This window comes from Stenella coeruleoalba (genome assembly GCF_951394435.1).
Source record: "Stenella coeruleoalba genome assembly, contig: scaffold_60, whole genome shotgun sequence".
Taxonomy (NCBI): domain Eukaryota; kingdom Metazoa; phylum Chordata; class Mammalia; order Artiodactyla; family Delphinidae; genus Stenella; species Stenella coeruleoalba.
The window spans coordinates 1,417,748-1,424,395 of record NW_027646020.1 but is presented as its reverse complement, the minus strand read 5'-3'; positions in this window follow the sequence as shown (position 1 = coordinate 1,424,395).

Below are 6,648 nucleotides of genomic sequence, written 5' to 3'. Positions count from 1 at the left end.
TGGGAAATTAGAGTGAAATGTGCCCGTCCAAACAACTACAGCTAGTCTCTCATTGGTTCTCCCTATTCCCGTTCATCCTCCGCAGAAATTGCAGAGTGTGCCAAACAGGAGGTTACAAGCACTGACTCTCCAAGTGGGGAGATTGTTACTAAAGCGTCTGGAATGGCGAACCCGAGTACCAGAGGACGAATAATGAGATGCGTTTTAGAAACCTTGCCCGATCACACTGTGGACCATCCTCTGGGTTTCCCACGCATGTTTTAGGTGTAGGAAGAATCCCTTAAACCTGGAGAGTTGGGACCCATGGAATGGGTAGCACGCAGTACTACTTCAAAGAGCCTGCATTTGCTCACCGAATCTCACCAATTCTCTCAGCCCCAAGTGTCCAGCCTTATGTCTCACCCAGCTGTGGGTGTAGATGTGGTAAATCCAGGTTTCATCACAAGCCTGAACGAGTTATTTAAGAATTTCTCTCTCTTTCACTGTCTTTCTGTTTTGTTTTTGAAGTTTATTTTTATAATGGGGTTGAGCTAATTTTCACTGCTGTGTTTATGCGTCTGTACACACACTTGATTCTCTTACGGAGACATATAAATACATAGATTTTAAGATTCTTACTAGTCAGATATATTCCTCTGCGGTGAATAGGGGGTGTTGAGTCCACTTCGCTGAGCAAGGAGTAGGTCTTGTCTATTACATATTTGGCTTATGGAACGGTATCTGTGCTCATTTCAATCTCTGGATTTATGCAGCACCCCAACTCACCTTTCCCCTTAAGCAAACATGTTTGTTTTCTAAATGTGAGACTCTGTTCTGTTTTGTAATTCAGTTCATGTGTAGCCAAGTTTACATTCCCTCTATAAGTGATATCTTATGATAAGTTTCTTTATCTGTGTGACTTATTTCCTTAGAATCATCGTACCTAAATTCACTCATTATGCTCCTACGGGCCTGATGATATTGATTTCATTGCTGAGTGATATTTCATTGTACATAAGTACCACAACTTCTTTATCCCTTTTCCTCTTTCTGGGATATTTAAATTGTACCATAGTTGAGGTTCTTGTAAACACAGCAGCCCTAAACTTTGGGGTGGCTGTGTCTTGTTGATTTTAATTTTCCTAAGCTATAGGACCATAAGTGGAAGCAACCTAGGCTCTGTAGCTTTGTTTTTTAGAGGTTTCAGGAAACACCATACACTTCTCCAGAGTGGCTGTTGGCAATTTACATCCCGCCCATCAGCATAACAAGGCTCCCAGTTCTCCATGGCCTGTCCTGCCTTTCTGGTTTTTACACTTTTTTCAGATGGCCCTTTTGACCGGTGGGAAGTGAGACTTCATTGTAGTGCAGATCTCCGTTGCAGGCTTGCTTATTTGGACAAAAAGAGCATATGCGTTTTTTCCTGCATGTATTCAGGAAAAAAACGCATACGCCCTTTTTGGCCAAGTGCATCATTGTCAAAGTTCTGCCGCTTTTCATATGCTTTAAATGCAGTTTCCATCTACCTCCTGAAATATATTTCCTGCAATTGTGCCATGCTTTCAAGTCCTCTTCGCAGCCTTACCTCAATATATTTTTGGACGATAGCTGTCATTTATAACTCTGCAGGTTTATGAATTACAGTGCCCCTGAGGTCCTTTCTTCAACTCGCTTTCTTGTGCGCTGGCCGCAGAACTGCAGGATTGCTTCAGGCCCTAATCTTGTTTCATCACGGCACGCTGAGCCTTTTGTTAATTCCTCTTCCTGGTGGGAAATTAGAGTGAAATGTGACCGTCCAAACACCTACAGCTAGTCTCTCATTGGTTCTCCCGATTCCCGTTCAACCTCCGCAGAAATTGCTAACTGTGCCAAACAGGAGTTTTAAGGCACTGACTCTCCACGTGGGGAGATGTTTAGTAAAGCGTCTGGAATGGCGAACCCGTGTACCAGGGGACAAAAAATGAGATGGGTTTTAGAAACGTTGCCCGATCACATGGTGTACAATCCTCTGGGTTTCCCATGCATGTTTTAGCTGTAGGAAGAATCCCTTAAACCAGGAGAGTTGGGACCCAGGGAATGGGTAGCATACAGTATTACTTCAAAGGGTCTGCATTTGCTCAGCGAACCTCACCAATCCTCTCAGCCCCAAATGTCCTGCCTTATGTCTCACCCAGCTGTGGGTGTAGATGTGGTAAATCCAAGTTTCATCACAAGCCCTGAACGAATTATTTAAGAACTTTCTCTCCTTCACTGTCTTTGTTTTTGAAATTTATTTTAATAATGGGGTTTAGTTGATTTTTCACGGCTGTGTATACTGCTCTACACACACTTGATTCTCTTACAGAGACATATAGATACATATGTTTTAATATTCTTATTGTCAGATATATTCCTCTGCGGTGAATAGGTGGTGTTGAGTCTAATTCGTTGAGCAAGGAGTATATCTTGTCTATTATATATTTGGCTTATGGAATAGTATCTGTGCTCATTTCAATCTCTGGTTTTACGCAGCACCCCAACTCACCATTCCCCTTAAGAAAGCATAAGTTTGTTTTCTAAATGTGAGACTCTGTTCTGTTTTGTAATTCAGTTCATGTGTAGCCAAGTTTACATTCCCTCTATAAGTGATATCTTATGATAAGTTTCTTTTTCTGTGTGACTTATTTCCTTTGAATCATCGTACCTAAATCCATTCATTATGCTTGTACGGGCCTGACGACATTGATTTCATTATTGAGTGATATTCCATTGTACGTAAGTACGAAAACTTCTTTATCCATTTCTCTCTTTCAAGGATATTTAATTTGTACCGTAGTCGAGGCTCTTGTAAACAGAGCAGCCCTAAACTTTGCGGTGGTTGTTTCTTGTTATTTTAATTTTCCTGAGCTATAGTGCAATAAGTGGGTTTAGGGTAGGGTTAAGGTTAGCATTAGGGAACGGGTATGGTTTAGGATGCGACAATGGTTTAGGGTGAGCGAAAGTGTTAGGGTACAGGTCAGTGTTAGTGTACCGTTTAGGATTAGGGTAAGTGTTAGGGTAATGCTTCGGGTTAGGGTTACAGTTAGGGAACGGGGACGGTTTAGGGTACAGGTTAGGGTACGACAACAGTTTAGGGATAGCGTACATGTAAGGGTAAGATTTAGTGTTAGCGTACGGGTAAGGATTAGGGGACGGGTGAGGGTCAGGCTTCGGGGAAGGGTTAGGGTTAGGGTTCGGGCTAGGGTTAGGGGACGGGGACGGTTTAGGGTCCAGGTGAGGGTACGGCAACGCTTTAGGGGGAGCGTGCGTGTGAGGGCGCGGGTTAGTGTTAGCGTACGGGTTAGGATTAGGGGACGGGTGAGGGTCAGGCTTCGGGGAAGGGTTAGGGTTAGGGTTCGGGCTAGGGTTAGGGTTAGGGGCCGGGGACGGTTTAGGGTCCAGGTGAGGGTACGGCAACGCTTTAGGGGGAGCATGCGTGTGAGGGAGCGGGTTAGTGTTAGCGTACGGGTTAGGATTAGGGGACAGGTGAGGGTCAGGCTTCGGGGAAGGGTTAGGGTTAGGGTTCGGGCTAGGGTTAGGGTTAGGGGACGGGGACGGTTTAGGGTCCAGGTGAGGGTACGGCAACGCTTTAGGGGGAGCGTGCGTGTGAGGGCGCGGGTTAGTGTTAGCGTACGGGTTAGGATTAGGGGATGGGTGAGGGTCAGGCTTCGGGGAAGGGTTAGGGTTAGGGTTCGGGCTAGGGTTACGGTTAGGAGACGGGGACGGTTTAGGGTCCAGGTGAGGGTACGGCAACGCTTTAGGGGGAGCGTGCGTGTGAGGGCGCGGGTTAGTGTTAGCGTACGGGTTAGGATTAGGGGACGGGTGAGGGTCAGGGTTCGGGGAAGGATTAGGGTTAGGATTCGGGCTAGGGTTAGGGGACGGGGACGGTTTAGGGTCCAGGTGAGGGTACGGCAACGCTTTAGGGGGAGCGTGCGTGTGAGGGCGCGGGTTAGTGTTAGCGTACGGGTTAGGATTAGGGGACGGGTGAGGGTCAGGCTTCGGGGAAGGGTTAGGGTTAGGGTTCGGGCTAGGGTTAGGGTTAGGGGACGGGGACGGTTTAGGGTCCAGGTGAGGGTACGGCAACGCTTTGGGGGGAGCGTGCGTGTGAGGGCGCGGGTTAGTGTTAGCGTACGGGTTAGGATTAGGGGACATGTGAGGGTCAGGCTTCGGGGAACGGTTAGGGTTAGGGTTCGGGCTAGGGTTAGGGTTAGGGGACGGGGACGATTTAGGGTCCAGGTGAGGTTACGGCAACGCTTTAGGGGGAGCGTGCATGTGAGGGCGCGGGTTAGTGTTAGCGTACGGGTTAGGATTAGGGGACGGGTGAGGGTCAGGCTTCGGGGAACGGTTAGGGTTAGGGTTCGGGCTAGGGTTAGGGTTAGGGGACGGGGACGGTTTAGGGTCCAGGTGAGGGTACGGCAGCGCTTTAGGGGGAGCGTGCGTGTGAGGTCGCGGGTTAGTGTTAGCGTACGGGTTAGGAGTAGGGGACGGGTGAGGGTCAGGCTTCGGGGAAGGGTTAGGGTTAGGGTTCGTGCTACGGTTAGGGTTAGGGTTAGGGGACGGTTTAGGGTCCAGGTGAGGGTACGGCAACGCTTTAGGGGGAGCGTGCGTGTGAGGGCGCGGGTTAGTGTTAGCGTACGGGTTAGGATTAGGGGACGGGTGAGGGTCAGGCTTCGGGGAAGGTTTAGGTTTAGGGTTCGGGCTAGGGTTAGGGTTAGGGGACGGGGACGGTTTAGGGTCCAGGTGAGGGTACGGCAACGCTTTAGGGGGAGCGTGCGTGTGAGGGCGCGGGTTAGTGTTAGCCTACGGGTTAGGATTAGGGGACGGGGGAGGGTCATGCTTCGGGGAAGTGTTAGTGTTAGGGTTCGGGCTAGGGTTAGGGTTAGGGGACGGGGACGGTTTAGGGTCCAGGTGAGGGTACGGCAACGCTTTAGGGGGAGCGTGCATGTGAGGGGGCGGGTTAGTGTTAGCGTACGGGTTAGGATTAGGGGACGGGTGACGGTCAGGCTTCGGTGAAGGGTTAGGGTTAGGATTCGGGCTTGGGTTAGGGTTAGGGGACGGGGAAGGTTTAGGGTCCAGGTGAGGGTACGGCAACGCTTTAGGGGGAGCGTGTGTGTGAGGGCGCGGGTTAGTGTTAGCGTATGGCTTAGGATTAGGTGACGGGTGAGGGTCATGCTTCGGGGAATGGTTAGGGTTAGGGTTCGGGCTAGGGTTAGGGATAGGGGACGGGGACGGTTTAGGGTCCAGGTGAGGGTACGGCAACGCTTTAGGGGGAGCGTGCATGTGAGGGTGTGGGGTAGTGTTAGCGTACGGGTTAGGATTAGGGGACGGGTGTGGGTCAAGCTTCGGGGAAGGGTTAGGGTTAGGGTTCGGGCTAGGGTTAGGGTTAGGGGACGGGGACGGTTTAGGGTCCAGGTGAGGGTATGGCAACGCTTTAGGGGGAGCGTGCGTGTGAGGGCGTGGGTTAGTGTTAGCGTGCGGTTTAGGATTAGGGGACGGGTGAGGGTCAGGCTTCGGGGAAGGGTTAGGGTTAGGGTTCGGGCTAGGGTTAGGGTTAGGGGACGGGGACGGTTTAGGGTCAAGGTGAGGGTACGGCAACGCTTTAGGGGGAGCGTGCGTGTGAGGGCGTGGGTTAGTGTTAGCGTACGGGTTAGGATTAGGGGACGGGTGAGGGTCAGGCTTCGGGGAAGGGTTAGTGTTAGGGTTCGGGCTAGGGTTAGGGTTAGGGGACGGGGACGGTTTAGGGTCCAGGTGAGGGTATGGCAACGCTTTAGGGGGAGCGTGCATGTGAGGGCGTGGGTTAGTGTTAGCGTACGGGTTAGGATTAGGGGACGGGTGAGGGTTAGGCTTCGGGGAAGGGTTAGGGTTAGGGTTCGGGCTAGGGTTAGGGTTAGGGGACGGGGACGGTTTAGGGTCCAGGTGAGGGTACGGCAACGCTTTAGGGGGAGCGTGCGTGTGAGGGCGCGGGTTAGTGTTAGCGTACGGGTTAGGATTAGGGGACGGGTGAGGGTCAGGCTTCGGGGAAGTGTTAGTGTTAGGGTTCGGGCTACGGTTAGGGTTAGGGGACGGGGACGGTTTAGGGTCCAGGTTAGGGTACGGCAACTCTTTAGGGGGAGCGTGCCTGTGAGGGCGCGGATTAGTGTTAGCGTACGGGTTAGGATTAGGGGACGGGTGAGGGTCAGGCTTCGGGGAAGGGTTAGGGTTAGGGTTCGGGCTAGGGTTAGGGTTAGGGCACGGGGACGGTTTAGGGTCCAGGTGAGGGTACGGCAACGGTTTAGGGGGAGCGTGGTGTGAGGGCGCGGGTTAGTGTTAGCGTACGGGTTAGGATTAGGGGAAGGGTGAGGGTCAGGCTTCGGGGAAGGGTTAGGGTTAGGGTTCGGGCTAGGGTTAGGGTTAGGGGACGGGGACGGTTTAGGGTCCAGGTGAGGGTACGGCAACGCTTTAGGGGGAGCGTGCGTGTGAGGGAGCGGGTTAGTGTTAGCGTACGGGTTAGGATTAGGGGACGGGTGAGTGTCAGGCTTCGGGGAAGGGTTAGGGTTAGGGTTCGGGCTAGGGTTAGGGGACGGGGACGGGGACGGTTTAGGGTCCAGGTGAGGGTACGGCAACGCTTTAGGGGGAGCGTGCGTGTGAGGGCGCGGGTTAGTGTTAGCGTGC